General features: G+C 40.4%; 1 long non-coding RNA gene across 1 annotated transcript; it reads left to right on the top strand.

Annotated features, from left to right (window-relative positions):
• The first annotated feature begins 530 nt into the window (after positions 1-530).
• On the top strand, positions 531-17,515 carry LOC134298373 (uncharacterized). The gene is made up of 3 exons (XR_010005412.1): positions 531-725; positions 11,392-11,607; positions 16,123-17,515. It is a non-coding gene; the product is annotated as an uncharacterized LOC134298373 (long non-coding RNA).
• Positions 17,516-18,079: the final 564 nt, after the last annotated feature.

The following is an 18,079-nucleotide window of genomic DNA, read 5'->3' as shown; positions in this document are numbered from 1 at the left end:
TTAGAGAGACATTAGAGCCACAACCTTTGGCAGAAGCAGATAGTGTTACTATCTCAGTACACTGTGCACCATTTGGTTCAGACTCATGAACAACTTTTCCAGCGATTTCATGGCTCTCCAATCCCAGGTAAAATGGAGTACAGACCCTGTGGGATGATATTTAGTGTGAATGTCACCCTGCATACAATGCGCATTTGGGATACAGGCTTTCCAGCCCTGTGCTGCTCTAAACCATATGTTAATGTTTTTATACTCAGAAAAGATTAGATTGGGGACCAATAAAGTTTCAAAACTACAAATAATAAGCTAACCATTATGAAATGTGAGGTATTTTTTGCCTGCCTCCTCCCACCTTCTCTACCTCCCCCTCGCAACTTTCCAAAGTCTCTACAGTTTTTCCTTATTTTTAAATAGCAAGCTTTTCTTTTGGTGCAGGAAAACAGCTAATCCATATTTTATAAGCTAATATGTGCACATTTTGTAATAAAAAAATAAACATCCCCATTAATTTGAAATTGTTGGCAACTGATCTGGAAGAGTTACAAACAGTAAAAACAGTAGCAAATGTATGCTGCTTTTCAAATTTCCCGTGCCAAATGACCTCTAGAAAGTGTCTGTTTAGGGATCAAAGTCTGTGCTGCTGCTTCTGTAGCTTTTTGTTGCAGACCATTCTTTTCTATGACCTGGATCCAAGGCTATGAACCTGACTCTCAAGATAGTTACCGGTAAGTTTTTAGGCTGTTTACTTCAGTATAAACATATATCTAGTGACATTAAAGGTATGATCTGGGGCTAATGATGGGCTTTCCTATCAGTAGCAGAAAATAGGTTTTCCATGGGGAGGAGGCAGAGCAGCGATGGGTTGTGTATAACATCACGGGATAGGAACCATCACCAAAAGTGATGGCCCTGTTTCAATCTCAGTTTGCCACTTCTGTGCGATAAAGTCCATCTGAGATACTCTTGGGCACATCCAAACTTGCTTGGACCATAATTTCCCGAACTCCACAGCCAACATGGCCCCTATCTGAGGGATATGAAGAGTTGTAAACAAAAAGGTAATTTGTGTTGTTGAAGGCTTTCGTCGCTGGAATCACTGGGTTGCTGTGAGTTTTCCAGGCTGTATGTCCATGTTCCAGAAGCATTCTCTCCTGATATTTCACCCACATCTATGGCAGGCATTCTCAGAGATTGAGGGGTCTGTTAGAAAGTGAGGTTTATATATCTGTGGAAGATCCAGGGTGGAAGAAAGAACTTTTGTTTGCTTGAGGTACGTGTGAATGTTCCAATTTGCCACCTTGATTAGCATTTAATGGCCTTGCAGTTTCAACTCATGTCTGAGTTTTTTAATACTGGTAGCCAGATTTTGTCCATTTTCGTGGTTTCCTCCTTTCTGTTGAAATTGTCCATATGCTTGTGTATTTCAATGGCTTCTCTGTGTAGTCTGACATGGTACCATAGTTGTTAGAGTGGTCCAGCATTTCTGTGCTCTCAAATAATATGCTGTGCCCAGGAGAGGTTATCAGGTGCTCTGCTATGGCTAACTTCTCAGGTTGAACTAGTCTGCAGTGCCTTTCTGCAGAAGTCTACCATATACTATGTAGCTGTGGACAAGTATACATAGGGACAACCAAACATAGTGCCCAAACAGGAATCAAGGAACATGAAAGGCACTGTAAACTAATCAGGACATTACATAAAGAGCAACACTCAAAAAGCAGGGGAATTCCAGTCAAGAATCAATCAGAGCCAGCTAATACTTCCCAACAAAGGATTCCCCCAGACAGCAACCAGCCAGGCCTTGAAACTGCAAGGCCATTAAATGATAATCAAGGTGGCAAATTAGAACATTCACACATGCCTCAAGCACACAAGAATTCTTTCCCCCACCCTGGACATTCCACAGATATATAAACCTCACTTAGTTTCCAACAGACCCCTCAACCTCTGAGGATACCTGCCATAGATGAGAGGGAAACACCAGGAGAGAATGCTTCTGGAAAATGGCCATACAACCTGGAAAACTCACAGTAACTCAAAAACGTAATTCTTCCAGGTTATGAGAGTAACTTGAATCTTTGACTATCAGCTATCTTATCTCTCCCCCCCCCCCCCCCCAAATGTTGTGAAAGATCATTTGTTTTGTAGCACAAGCCTATACATGTTTGTTCAAAAGCTAGTCCTACTGGCTGCATCTACAAGATTGCAGCTTTTGCTTTTAGAACCACAGCTTTTACCTGCTGAATTAGATGTAACCCAAGGAACAGTAAATGGGGGTGAGTTGTTATCAGTGCCATATCTGTCTTGTTCACAGTTATATCTAACGGTTCATGTGACAATAAGCTTTAAATGTTTCTTTCTTTTTGTTGATTGCAAGCAGAAAACAGAAAGAAAATTTGAACAGATTTGCTTAGAACAACCCTCTGGCACATGCCTTTCTCAGCCCAGTAGTGATTTGAGCCAGTTCACTGACAATTTATCAATTGTCTTTGTTGCATTCCCCCCCGCCCCCCCCCCCCCCCGGCCCCAAAATTAAAAAATATAAGACATCTGACAAAAAATTCATAACATTTTGACAATAAGCTGTGTCATTGTTTAAACAGTTCCCTGAGTTCCCAATCAGCAGCAGTGTTATGTAAGGTGGCAGGTTAATAAATGCGACACACTGAAATCATTTGTACCAGATTATCTCTCCTTCCAAACTCTGACAGATGCTGAGTCCAGCTGGTAAAGAAAAGTTTATAGGCGAACTGGATCTGGGGCCTTCACACACTCCACAATGTTGGCTACCAATGCCGGTTTTAATGAGTCACGAATTGCCTGTTTATCTTCTGCTCCCTGCTGTTTCTGCATTTTCTCTTCCAGAACAATCCTAGAAACACATGCTGCTACAGACGCTGGAGCAATGTGTGTAGACATTTGAGCCAAATTATTATAAAGAACTCTTTCTTCTCTGATATTAAAAAAGGGGGAGGGGGAGGGCAGACTAGCACATTGCGTAGCAAATCGTTATCTCAGATGTTCACTCTGACATGCTCAATATGGCCTACCAGAGAAAGTTGGAGACATTTGAAACCTTAACAACTACGGAAAATGACAGTGTAATTGGCGGGTTTTGTTGTTCGTGTTCTGGCTCTGCTGAAAACTGCTCTAAACACTTTGTTTAATGATGTTACATTATGACAACACATGGCTTCTATACAACAAGTCATCATGTTTAACATGCGTCTACACAGGAAAAGTAGGACGTAGCCAGGAAACAGTGAGAGATACAGGAAAACAAAGCCTAACAAAACTGGCAAAGAAGTGCCACATCCAATCTCTTTCTGCCACAATAGGTACAAACTGGAGTAGTTGGGAGAGTGAGGCTTCCCCTTCTCCACCCCAAATGTTGAAGGTAGCATGAGAAAGGCATTGTTGCTTGGAGTCGGTACAAATTTTCTACCATCCCAGCTGGTAAACAGGTTTTCAGAGTGCTTTGGAGAGAGAAAAAAACCCTGAAAATTAGCTTGTTCAAAAATGACAGCCAAACCAAAGAAATATCCATATTTGAAAGGTAGGGATGTCTCTGTTGGACCATTTTAGCTCCCTTAAAGTTGGCAACTTAAACAGAGGGTAAAAAATACAATAAAGATACAGCTAGTAACTATCATTTATAAAACAACTCCTAATTTAATGTAGGGAAACCAAACCAGGATGGCAGGCAGAGAGGCTTAAATCTTTGCCTCTTTCTTTTGTTCCAGTATAGGTCAAAAAATACCATGCCTGTAATTTCCATTGCTAAAAAGAGATCCATTTCTAGCAAAGGGAATTGCTGGTGCATGGTTTGGAGGGAACAAAGTGCTCCTCCATCTCACATTAATCCATTCTTAGCTTGAGTTTTAAAAACTACCTGCTAAGTAATATGTAGTTTGCCTCAGAAACACCTGGGTGTATCAACATACTAGAGCAGTGGTTCTCAACCTGTGGGTCCCCAGATGTTATGGCCTTCAACTCCTAACAGCTGATAAACTAACTGGGATTTCTGGGAGTTGTAGGCCAAAACACCTGGGGACCCACAGGTTGAGAACCACTGTACTAGAGGGATGCCTTCAGGAGGAGAGATGGCATATTCATGAATGTGCCATCTATAGTAAATTGGCTTTTGAGCAGATCTACAGTGATTTAGATCAGAGGTTGTTGATATGACTGAGTCAAGTGAAAGTTCCACTGGCATATAATTATATTATGACCCTCACATTCATGGGAGATATATTCCAAAACCTCTCAAGGATACCTGAAACTATGCATAAAAGTAAACCCTTTATTTTGACTATGCTTAGGCTGGAAGTATACCATAGAATCACATAGTTTGATTGTGAGTGTGGGTAAGGGAAAATGTGGATATTGAGTCCATTGAAAAGAGAGTCATACTATATAGGGCCTTTTTCACTGAAAAACTGATTTTGCCATGTCTTTCTATAAACTCCTTTGAAACTCCCATATCTACAGAGATATGGGTGACAAAAGGCAGATGAGCCTTACAGGTGGCTCTGGGTGAGTAATAATTGTATTTTTTTTCTAATACAAGAATATAATGAAGAAAATAAAATGAAATAACCCTGATGCAGCTCTGTGGGCTCCCTGAAAAGCATGAAGACTGTCAACCCTTCAGTAGGACATGGGAGAAGACAGCTTTCTTTTTTTCCATTTCTCCATTTTGTATACATATTTTACATATATTTAGTGGGAAAGTAGTAAAGAAAAAACATCATCATACTCATCATGTTCCACTATAGATTGTACATTCTGTTGTTATCTTGCAAAACTAAGTCCATAGTGAAGAAGAAAAAAGAATATCCTCGCATTGTCTTAAACCACAGTTGAAGTATATGAAGTAATCCAGAACATAGTTTCTAAGGGCCCTTTCCACACTGCCCTTTATCCCAGGATCTGATCCCATATTATCTGCTTTAAACTAGAATATATGAGTCCCCACTGCCAGATATCCTGGGATAAACAGATAATCTCGGATCAGATCCTGGGATATAGGAGCCGTGTGGAAGGTCCCTCAAACACCTTACACTTATGGAGTACTGTGGCGTGATGTAGTACAGCAACATTAAAACCAGGTACTTTGGTTATATGTTTACTTGTCTTAGATACTATGATTTGATAGTGTTTTTTTACCTGCCTCTTGACTACCATGGCATTCCCCCAATTCCAAAATGTATGTTACATATGCTATAGTTTTCTGTGATGACAGAACAACAATTGCCACATTCTCACTTTCCCTAAGGTTCTATTTTGTATCTGCTTGCTGGTTGAATGCAGGTTTTGATGTCCTCATTAAGAAATGGCAAAGAGAACATTTCCCCTAGTGTCTCCAATTATTAACAGAATGTTTTGAATTTGCCTATTCTTTGCACATGGGAAACTATGTGGCCATTAGACAGATGCTGAAACTCACCAATTTTATATCCAGCAGCTGGAGAAGACAATGGATGTCATATGAAATATATGCCAGGGAAGTCGTCAATAATCTGCAGTAGTAAACTGAAAAATCACGACTTGCAATTATTCACTGTTGTTCTATAAAAGGCAACACCAAGTTGCACTGTTTATAGCATTTCTTAAATTCAGTGTTATTCTGGTGCACATGCAAGTTAGGTTATTGACAGAAATGCATAGCCTTCCATTTAATCTGTTACATGTCTCTGTTTAAGATTATGATAATAATGGGAAGAAGGAGTACAGATTAAATATTGTCAACATCAAGATGTGGAAGGCGACAGTACGTTTGGCTCCCAACCATGAAATTGTATTCTGTGGTTGCCTTCTAAATGGCATCTCTTGAGGTCAGTGACTTTGAATTCCCCCAATTGTATAGGGTCACTCAGGCAGCATTGGCCAAGGAAAAAGGCTTCAGACAGTGGAAACAATGGCAGAAGTCACCATTTAAGTGTTCTGCCTTCTATATCATCCAGTTGATTCCATGGCCCCCCACTATGATGTCACTGTTTGACCAGTTTGCTTTAAAATAGCTTAATTGGTTGAAAGGAAATCTATGTCTGACCATGCTTGCGATTTTATGAAAAAAGAAACAAGCCAAAGCTCCCGCCTTTCAGAAAGTTCATTGTCCGCCTTGTCGGAAATCTTAGATCTGAAATGAAACAACATTCCTTTCATAGAGAAATAAGGCCTTGACAACAAATTTCCCTGGACAAATAGCAGAATCTGCAATGTGTTAGTGCTGATATATGTGCTGAACTTTGCAGCTTGTCCTTGTATCACTGATAGCAAATCAATGTAGCAAACAAAAAAACTACCAAACCATGTAATCCATACATAGAATATTGTTCCTGAAGTGAGGCACAAGATGTTTAGTGAGAAATACTTAAAGCCTTCCCACACGTTCTTCTTATATCAGCTTTCCCCTTAGATTTATTATAATATCATAATAACCAACAAAACTGAAATGCTTTCAAATACTCCACATTATCTGTGAATGTTAAATGGTGATGGACTAAAATAGTAGAAATTCTAATTCCACTCAGTCCACTTATGCACATGGTGTTCTCCCACTTATTACTTCTGAACACTTCAATGTGTTGTCGAAGGCTTTCATGGCCAGAATCACAGGGTTGTTGTGTGTTTTCCAGGCTGTATGGCCATGTTCCAGAAGTATTCCCTCCTGACGTTTCGCCCACATCTATGGCAGGCATCCTCAACAACCCTGTAAACACTTCCTTCAGATGTTCTGCTAGAGGCAGCCACTAAACGGATATTGCCAAAAATATTCTTTCAAGAAATACACCATCAAAAATAATTTTAAAAATTGCCACCATGGCTCCAAACTTTTTAAACTGACTTCTTGCTTCTCAGGAATCCAAGAAGCATATGTATGGTCAGCACATGTCTTCCATTGAAGATGATGAAATCTGGGGTAGAGATGTAATTAATTATTCACTAATTACATTCTCAGATAGAGCAATGAGTAATTTTAGCAATTTCCTGCCCACTGTAAGAAAATATTTGAAAACAGCTTATTTTAAACGACTATTCACATTTTGGAGACCCCGGTGGCGCAGAGTGTTAAAGCGCTGAGCTGCTGGACCTGTGGACCAAAAGGTTGCAGGTTCGAATCTGGGGAACAGAGTGAGCATCCGCTGTTAGTTCCAGCTTCTGCCAAACTAGCAGTTTGAAAACATGTAAATGTGAGTAGATGAATAGGTACCACTCCAGCACTAAGGTAAAGGCACTCCATGCAGTCATGCCAGCCACATGACCTTGGAGGTGTCTCTACAGACAACGCCGACTCTTCGGCTTAGAAATGGAGATGAACACCAACCCCCAGAGTCGGACCCAACTGGACTTAATGTCACGGGAAAACCTTTACCTTTTACCTTATTCACATTTTGGGATTTGTTCTGCACAACATTCACATGTGAACATTTTTTTTGGTGCAGAAGAATTTTTTTAGATAAAATATTTTATTTTCTGCATAAAAATACCATATGTAAATTTTGTGAGAATAAGTTCTAAAATGGGTAGATTCTCATCCATCCAGGATTCCTCTTGCCTTAGTTTACCAACATTTGAGACACATATTTTTCGACCGTTTATATTTTTATTTTTTGAAATATTATTTTCATTCCTTATTTGAACAAAGATTATTCTTGTCATCTTCTGCAATGAAGTGATGCAGTATGTGTCTGCTTATGCAAACACTTTTCATGCCATTGCTGCTGCTTTGGAGCTTCCTTCCTTTTTTGTTGTGATGGTGCTCATGAAATTACCATTAACTTTGTTTTCTTGTACTTAATCTTCTGTTTTCCTCTTCTTTTTGAAAACATGTTCACAGCCCTTCCAGACAGGCCCTATATCCCAGGATGTGATCCTAGGTTTTCTGTTTTAAACTGAATTATATGACCCCGTACTGCCAGATAATCTGGGATCAACAGAAAATCTGGGATCACATCCTGAGATAGAGGGCCTGTCTGGAAGGGCCCTTAATCTATCTACTGGTTTTATTAACGAAGACTAGAATAGTAAAGTAACCCCAACAGCATAGCACTACAATGACATTACCTTTCTTTCTGTATGTTTCTGATATCTGTTGTGTGATTTCTAGGGTAGGGGGCTTATTTCACAGCTCTTCCCATCCTTATCTGAGTATAGCTTGACCTTTTCTGTTTGGATAATCTTATGGCATTCTTGAAACAGCCTTTATTTATTTTTAATTTGTGCTCAATCAGAAATGAAATGTTAATTATTGAAACTATTCATACAATAGTGTTCATTTCAATGACTTTCTCACACAATTACTCAAGACTGCTATGACAAAGTGCTGCATAGGTAAGATCCTATACCATAAGCAACTTGTACCTTTTCACCCATTTTATGATGTTATATTTTTATTTTCAAAGATTCACATTTCAAATGATCATATTCAATCTGTATCACTCCAGTTTGTATGATATTTGCTATTTAAAAACCCACAGAAGCTTGGACAGTAGATTTCAGATTAAAATGTTGATTTTTAAAACATACATATTTTTGTACTGATGCAGTACACATTTCTCTTTTTTGATCTAAAATATTGTGCTTTTCATTATGTGATATATTGGGAGGAAATTCTATCTGCTCACATTTTTCCAAAGGTGAAGCAAAGGGTGATTAAATCAGAAACAAAGTCAGTAATTAGCAATATAAATCTCAGAGTGATTTTAGTAGGTCACGAAATTAGCGGGTACAGACTTTGGACACATCTGCTCTTTTGGCAACTATTTCCCTTTCTACATGTCCTGATTGGATAACTCTAATCATATGACAAATCTCCTGGAACTTATTTGTGTTCCCAAAGCTAAAGACAAGCAAGTGATGAAATCCAGCATGCCTAAATGCTAAAATACTTTGGATTATGAGAAATACAGGACTCTAAGCAAACGAGAAACATAATGTCACGAGAACACACTGCAGTCTTTTCAGAGGACACACGAAGGACAGAAAAGAGCAGGGTTTTATAACACAGAGATAAACATCAATGCAATGTTTGCAATTTTCTCATGAGGCAAATAAACAAATACAGCTCTCTCACACAAGATGATTGAACAAGTTTTCACTTTTTATCATACCAACTGTCTGGCTAGTGTAAAACTGGGCCTTGTCTCCACTCCAGTTCACCCTGTTTTGTCTGATGCTGTGCAGCTTTAAGTCCATGCTGCATATGGTTATGGGGCCATCTGCTTCCTCCATATTATTTATTGGTTATAGTTGTATCCTGTGTGTCCTCTGAGAAGCTCAGAATAGTGGTTTAGCCTCATAACAACAACCTTGTAAGTTAAGCTTCATGATGTGGCGACTTACCCAGGGCCACCTGCTAAGCTTCACAGCTGCAAAGAATTTTTGACTTTTCATATCCATTCTCGGAACTCTGTCCAGTGCACTCTAATGGCATCATGTATCCATGTTGGCACAATTAAGGCCCTAACCAGAAGGCAAATTCATCCAGCAAATATAGTTCTAAATAGAACATGAGAAAAAGGTATATCCAGGAGAATGGCTGAATAGTTTTGTAATACTACTTCTGCAGATATACACCACCCACACTTCTCCCACTAAACAGAATTTTGGCACCCCCCTCCAAACCAATCACAGAAAAATAAAAGCATTGGATAAGCGAAAATGTTGGATAATAAGGAGGGATTAAGGAAAAGCCTATTAAACATCAAATTAAATTATGATTTTATAAATTAAGCACCAAAATATCGTGTTTTACAACAAATCAACAGAAAAGCAGTTCAATACATGGTAATGTTATGTAGGAATTACTATATTTGTGAATTTAGAACCAAACATTGAACTGGATTATAGGGCAGTGTGGACTCAGATAACCCAGATCAAGGCAGATATTGTAGGTTATTCTGCTTTGATATTCTGGGTTATATGGCTGTGTAGAAGAGCCACGAGGGTCCTTCCACACAGCCATATAACCCAGAATATCAAGGCAGATAATCCACATTATCTGCTTTGAACTGGATTATATGGCAGTGTGGACTCAGATAACCCAGTTCAAAGCAGATATTGTGGGTTATTCTGCCTTGATATTCTGGGTTATATGGCTGTGTAGAAGAGCCACGAGGGTCCTTCCACACAGCCATATAACCCAGAATATCAAGGCAGATAATCCACATTATCTGCTTTGAACTGGATTATATATAAATTGGAAGAGACCTAGTTTTTACATACCTGGAAGAGGCCAGGCAAGGCAGGCAGAGAAGGCAAGCAGGAGAGCGGCTGATGGAGGCTGCATGGAGGCAGAAAGGGGTTGGGCTAGATGTAGCCCAACCCCTTTCTGCCTCCATGCAGTCAAAGCAGCCCAACAGATGGCCATCCAGCCTTAATCTCCATTTTTAAAGAGTTGGAAGAGACCTAGTTTTTACACGACCTGGAAGAGGCCAGGCGAGGCAGGCAGGGAAGGCAAGCAGGAGAGCGGCTGACAGAGGAGAAGGGGAAGGGGAAGAAAATGCCACCGCCGCTGCTCCCCCTCCTCCTCTTCCTCTCTGGCTGAGGAGGGGTTGGAGTCATTAGGAATTGTGGGAGCTCAAGTCCTGGAGGGCTGAAGTTTGTCCATGGCTGGGCCATACATACAAAGTGAATGCCTCTGAGGGGGAAAGTAAGGAGGATATGGCTTTCTACGGACAGAAGGGGCGACACACATGGTGGAATGCACGCCATAGGCCCAGCTAAAGATGGTGAGCAGTGTGGAAATGTGGCGAGGGAACAAGAAGAGGCTCCAGGAGCGCTGTCTTTGCTGAGGAATTGTATAGGGAGGCACATGAACCGAAGGTGGGCCCAGGCCAGGCTGAAGGCCCGAAGGAGGAGGTGCCCCCCTAGAGGATGGTGCCACAGACAAGCGCCTAAATTGCCTCGCGGTTGAACCACCTCTGCACCTACACTTACTCTTTCTCTCTGTGTACACTGGAGGAACAATTTGCTCACTTTGTAAAAAAAAAACTTCTTTCTGTGGATGTTATTCAGTTGTAATAATGGCACACAATGAAGACAGCCATGTTTATTGTGGCAACCACTTTGCATCCCTCCAAGTTTGTAGATCCCCTTAAAATGCAGCTTTCTGTGAATAACAAATGTTTTGGTTTTCTACCTGCCCCAAATAATTTCACCTCATTCATCCTCAAAGATAACCAATTACTTCCCATTGCAAGGCTGATGTGTATATATTTGTGTTTTTATACTTGTGTATAAACTGTATGCTATATTGCACAGATTACACTATACTATAATATGCATGTTTTATCATTTTCACACAAACAAGTAGTTTAACTTTCACCATGTGTTTGATAAACTTCCTTAGGTCATTCATGAGACAGCTTTCATTTCTCTCAACAGAAAGCCCGTATGTGAACATGGCAACGGTTCTGACACTTTGTGTGTGAACATCCTGCGGTTCAAAGGAACTCTGTTCATCATGGAGCTAGGTTTCTTTCTTACCGTGTCCCAGCCTTTGTTCAGATGTCAAGGGAGCATCCCTCTCATCTCTCAGATTGATGGCATCGTCTAGGACTTCCCACATAGACTAGATAAACTAAAGGCTTCTATAGACAGGTATGTAACTGTGGAGACAGCAATGCTGCAGAAAAGGCCTTCTAATCAGAGTGAATGTTTGTCCCACAGTCAACACTCCGGCATAACAGTCACCTTTGACATGACTTGCTGAATAGCAGTTTGTTTTTTAATTTCCATGGTCCAGCCATAGGCCTTGCAAAGTAAATACACATAGACAGACAACAGTGGGTTCAAAGAAACATAAAATGAGAATTCTTTTTTTCTTCCCCTCCCCAGGTCATGGAAGACACTTTTGGTAATGGTCATGTGTGAATCAATCTGTTTTGAACCTTTGAAGTAATTGTGACAGACAGGATTGGGACAGAATGCTGATAATTGATGAAGTCAAGGCATATTATTCAACCACATAGCTATGTCCACTGAGTAATGAGAGGGTGTTAACTCTTGGTAGAAGAGAAATTAACTTTCTATATGACCTACAGTTCAAGAGGAACCTGTGTTTGAACCTGTCAGGTTACATTTAAACTAATGGAATTAACAATAGAACAACATACTGAGTTTAGCATAAAAATATATACAGAATTGTTATACTCAGTATTATATGTTTGAGTGATAGCATAGAAAGGTGTTCATAGGATCAAACATGATTCTCTCAGCTCCATTTTTGAAACCAATCCTCCAGGATTGATTACACCTACTAAGAAATACTAGCTTCACATCCTGTCCTAGGACCTTGTCACACGCGCCGCCAGAATAATTTAATATTGCCACAGATTGCGGTAATGATAGCGGTGCCTGGGGTTGTGGGAGAACCTGTCACCCCGTGCCCCACACTGTCCCGGCTTCCCCCAACCTCATCACATGGGGGAAGCCTGTTTAAGCCAGCTCAACCCATCTTTCCCAATGGAAAGATGAGGAGTCTCCTGTTGTCTGCCGCTGATAATTTTTCAGCGGCGGCAGGTTTTTTCCCGGTTCGGTCACAAAGCCACCCTGGGAGTACTTTTCCAGGGTGTGATGGGAGCTGGTGGGCTCTGTGGCTGAACTGAAGAAAAAAAAACCCTGTTGCCGCAGATTTTGGACTCATGTTAAGAGGTCCCTAGATAGAAGAATGCCATGGTCAATGGTGCTAAAATCCAATAGAAAATTGAAGAAAAGTAAAGCTGTCTCCTATAACCAGGCCTGGAACCATGTTGAAATTGATCTACATGATTTTTATAGATCAGGAAAGGCAAGGGTCCACCAAACATAAGGTTTTGTTTCTCAAAGAATTCTGTCCACAAATTGTATGAATTATGTATATTATTGGATGAACAGAGACTAAAACCCAATGTATATTCACCGCATCAAGTAGGCCATTCAGTTAGGCATTCTAGGAATATGAGTGAATTTATCCACACTGTGTTTTGAAAACTGATCGCAATGATCTAACAAGTGGTCCTCATTTTCTTTTCTAAGGCCAGGATAAAATAGACATCTGACCATTTGAAAAAGCAATGTTGAACAATTTTGTTTTCATCACCAGCTCTATCTCAGAGAAATGTTCAAATATGTTCTAGTAACAATTGGACCTTACCTGGGCTTTTCTGTCAAGACTCTCACCAAAATCCACCCACCTAGATTTATTATCCATGCTTTACTCAGCAAGACAGGATGCTCAGAAACAATCATATCAACCACATAGGCCACCCCAGTTACAGAGATAAATAAGGGGTTTGGTAGAAGTGCCTGCCAAGATAACAGGAAAATTCCCAAGAGTCACCAGAAAGCTAGCAGTATCCATCAAGATTCATTTTTATACAAACTATTTTAACTGGTCCCCTGTTACAGCAAAGCATCTGAGATCAATTTAAATCTAAGCCCACCAGACAGTGATGTATTCATGACAACAGAACTACGGAAAGTTCCAGATTAAAATAATTTCAACAAAAACCCAGATCCAGTTTGACCTGCAGAATTGTCAAGATATCAGTTGTGACCAAAATCCATGGAAGCCCTGGAAACCCATAAAACCTCAAGTTACTTGTATTTGGAAATCCTCAATATGCCCTTGGATGCTTCCCTTGCACAGAAGAGACATTCTTCCAGGTTTTCCCAGGTTAATTCAGGAATTGGGAGCCCCCGATGGTGCAGCGGATTAAACCACTAAGCTGCTGAATTTGCTGACTGAAAGGTTAGCTGTTTGAATCTGGGGAGTGGGATGAGCTCCTGCTGTTAGCTCCAGCTTCTGCCAGCCTAGCAGTTTGAAAACATGCAAATGTGAGTAGATTGATAGGTGCTGCTCTGATGGGGAGGTAATGGCACTCCATGCAGTCATGCCGGCCACATGACTTTGGAGGTGTCTACGGACAGCACTGTCTCTTTGGCTTAGAAAATGAGATGAGCACCAATCCCCAGAGTCAGATATGACTAGACTTAATATCAGGGGAAAACCTTTACCTTCACCTAATTCAGAAATTGCCAGTGGATTGATATTCCACAGAATCTTTGTTTTCTTATGAGTGCCCATAGTCATGTACAGAAACCTAGAACTAGCCCTCCTTCCTTCACCTGGTATCAAAAGAACATAAAAGAAGGTATCAGATGAACATATATAAGATGATGTTCTGAAACAATGATATCAGCAACAAGACATTTTTCTGTCTCATAGCTACCTGCATCACTTTACTTAACAAGCACAGCAGGAGCAGGGGCCCTGAAGATTCAGAGAGGAATGTGCGAGAGTAGATGATTTTTCAGGTATCCTGAAAATCAACACTTTGGATTATGTTGAAGAACAGGCAAGGGATCAAGCACTGATGCGACCTCCACCTTTCTTGGACTTTATGAGTCTTTTACAATCCATTTCTGTACACAAGTGTTGATTCAGGACATCTACTGGCTAACCTGAATTTATAGAAGGAAGAAGAGATAAGGCTGGATGTTATCTGCATAGAACTGAGAAAGTGCATCATATCCGTGGAAACTTTCCCAGAATAGTGTGACATGGAAGCCAAATGTAGCTTAGCAACATCATACCAAAACCAGATAGTACCAATTTTAAAAGAATTGTGCTGGCTGCCAGTATGCTTCCCAACTGAATTCAAGGTGCTGATCATGACAACCATTGTATACCATCTTAAGACCTCAGGATAAAGAGTGGAATATAACTATTTTAATAAATAATAAATTAATAAATGCGAAGGGCATTCTCACAGTTTCTGAAACATCCACTCTAGGATCCTACAAGCCCCCCAAAATTATATATTCAGAAGCCTCCTGGGGTGCCATTTTGTGCTAAACCAAGATGAGTTCCCTGCACCTTATGTAGATTCCAAAATACTCTTAATAAAGCCAACATGAGACAACATTCCAGTCATTTCAGGTTTAAATGGACAATTGAAGTGGAAGTCACAGTGTTTTGTGACTAAGACAGGGGAATAGCTTCTAGATCCAGGGAAGTCATGCTCCCCCTCTATTCTGCCTTGGTCAGACCACACCTGGAATACTGTGTCCAATTTTGGGCATCGCAGTTGAAGGGAGATGTTGACAAGCTGGAAAGCGTCCAGAGGAGGGCGACTAAAATGATTAAGGGTCTGGAGAACAAGCCCTATGAGGAGCGGTTTAAAGAGCTGGGCCTGCAGCTGTTTAGCCTGCAGAAGAGAAGGCTGAGAGGAGACATGATAGCCATGTACAAATACGTGAAGGGAAGTCATAGGGAGGAGGGAGCAAGCTTGTTTTCTGCTGCCCTGCAGACTAGGACACAGAACAATGGCTTCAAACTACAGGAAAGGAGATTCCACCTGAACATCAGGAAGAACTTCCTCACTGTGAGAGCTGTTCGACAGTGGAACTCTCTCTCCCGGGCCGTGGTAGAGGCTCCTTCTTTGGAGGCTTTTAAACAGAGGCTGGATGGCCATCTGTCGGGGGTGCTTTGAATGCGATTTCCTGCTTCTTAGCGGGGGGTTGGACTGGATGGCCCATGAGGTCTCTTCCAACTCTACTATTCTATGATTCTATGATTCTATGATTCTATGATTCTAAGAAATTTGGGGCGGGGGGGGGGGGTTGTCTCTACACCACCCATTGTAGCTTACCCCTAATAGAGATAAAAATACAATCATGGAGGATAGAGTAGAATCTCACGCTAACCCAATGCACAATGTCATGGGGTGAAATAACATTTCCCTAACACCATTCTCTTTCATTGACTGGCCAGATAGGAACAGAACATGACTACCCTGGTGAGAGGAAAGGACAAGACCCCTCCAGAATGGGGTTACCGGAGAAACTTAAACTGTTATTGATATTTCTAAAGACAAATATGAAGAGTGAGGAGCTTATCAATATAGTCCATTGTCCCATTGCATTTGGGACAATGTTGTTCAAGCAAATGAAAATATGCCATTATTGGAAATCACAACTCATTGTTAACTCCACAATGTTGCCATTTTGTTGATCTGATGCAAGGCTGCACAGCCTTGCTTCCTACCCATGTTTGCTCTACACAGCATATGCACAATGTGTTTCCCCTCTATTTTTTCTTTCCTGTTCCTATTTTGCTGCAACTGTACACAGACATATGGCTTAGGTGTTCTTGAAAGAGCTTCTTCTGCTTCACAATTACAATAGAAGACCATTATCACACAAGGAAGAGTGCCAAGAGAACAACAACATTGAACAATTCAGGTGTACTATGGCATTGGTGACAAGAGAGACATGACATGGTTGGTAAACCCTATTGAAAGGTGTGTTATTGTCTATAATTGCACTTTATCAGCCTTATATGATAAAATCTCTAGTTTAAATTGTGGCTCTTCCATAGTCTTCTGGCTGGAGCTAATGGAGAGTGAGGTTAAAAAACAGATACATGGGGGAAATTGCATTTGTGTACTTCTTTGCATTAAAAAAAAAACATGAGGCATATGAAGGAAGACAAGACTCACTAGAATGCCAGTTTTTCAGCCCTAAACCACTTCAAATAGAGCTCATCTGAAGAACTTACTGAAACTCCTCTTTAAACCTTGGCCTTGACTTTATCCTAAATGGGAGCATCCATGTACATAGCTAATGTTCATGTTGATAATGTTTTGGAATAGCTAAATATTTCTGGTTAACCATGAATAAATATTTGGTTTTTTAAAATTGCCAAACAAAGGTTTAATTTATACACTGGACACATTCTTGCCCTCTGTCCCCTTCTTGCCATGTAAGTTTACACACATATTCCTGAAGTGTTGGGACAAGACAAAGGCTTCCCTGTGAGGCAGGCACTTTGTCATCAGGGAAACTTGTCATAGGCACCTCCAGAGTGGCAACAGTGCATCACAAAAGTTCTGTCTTAGACAAGGGACGTTAACTCACCTTATGTTAGCTAAGCTTTCCTGTCCCATGCTTGACCACCTGCCAGGAAATGTGCAGCAGTCCGGCTCACTCTGTTCGTAAATGACTTTGGAGAATTAGAACTTCATATAAAGAAAGGCATGAGATTTACAACCTTCACAATATTTCTCACTTTGGAAAATTAAATAGCCTGATAGAGATGCTAAAAAAGAGGGAGAGGTCATTGAAAAGGGCAATCCCATGCATGACCACTTCAGTATTCAAGCCCTTGCTGAAGAAATGGCATAGGCAGATGAATTAAAGAGAAATTTCCTTGTGTTGCAAGGAAATGGCAATAGAGAGGAAGAAATGGCTTTCTGGACTTCCACAGAACTTCACTCTATAAAAAAAGAAAACCTTTAATCCTCTCATGCAAAGGAGTGTGCGATTGATATTTTAGCAGGCCTTTTACTGAAGCTGAATTCCCATAATGAAAGGATGGAGGGAAAGAGACTCGTGACATGTCCATCAAACTGTCATGGCAGTGGCCCCAGTTGAGTTACTTCTTTTTTCCCCCCACAAACAAAACATGCAAAGTTATGTTTTCAATTACAAAGTAAACCTATTAAATAAAAAGATACAATGTTTTCAAGAAGAGTGATGTGCAATTTCGTCATTTGGATTGCTGCTCTATGTTCACGTTACTTCTTATATGTTGCATATTGTGTTTCAAACTGCATTTTTATTCTCCCTTGGCTTTAGGATTTATTCAGCTAAATCATTAATAATGGAAATTGTTTCTCTTTCTTCCGGATATTAAGGAAGCAAGGAAGCAGGTTAGTTTACTCTGTTTCAAATACTGGTATTTTATCTGTAATGTTATGGTGTCATTTGATCTGGTCTAATTAACAAAGCCCTCTTTTGTAAAGTCCAAGAAGTTAGGTTTGGCAGACAATGAAAATCCGGACAAGGGAAATTTGCACATGTGTTTAACTTAGGTGGGGAAAAAACCCCAAGTAATTTGTTAAATGGCAAGGGCACCAACACGTGCCAGGTCACACCGGATTTTCTTTAAAAATAAAAAAAATAAAAACAATGTTAAACTTCCAGTCAACCTGAAAATATTTGCTTTTTATGTGGGCAGTGTGGAACGAATGGGACAGCAACTCTTTTTTTCCCAGTGGGCCATTTTCTCAAAGTGAAAAGATCTCTG

This window comes from Anolis carolinensis, chromosome 1 (genome assembly GCF_035594765.1).
Source record: "Anolis carolinensis isolate JA03-04 chromosome 1, rAnoCar3.1.pri, whole genome shotgun sequence".
In the NCBI taxonomy this organism is placed as follows: Eukaryota; Metazoa; Chordata; class Lepidosauria; order Squamata; family Dactyloidae; genus Anolis; species Anolis carolinensis.
The sequence above is the reverse complement of the archived record's forward strand: the minus strand, read 5'-3'. Positions and strand labels throughout refer to the sequence as shown.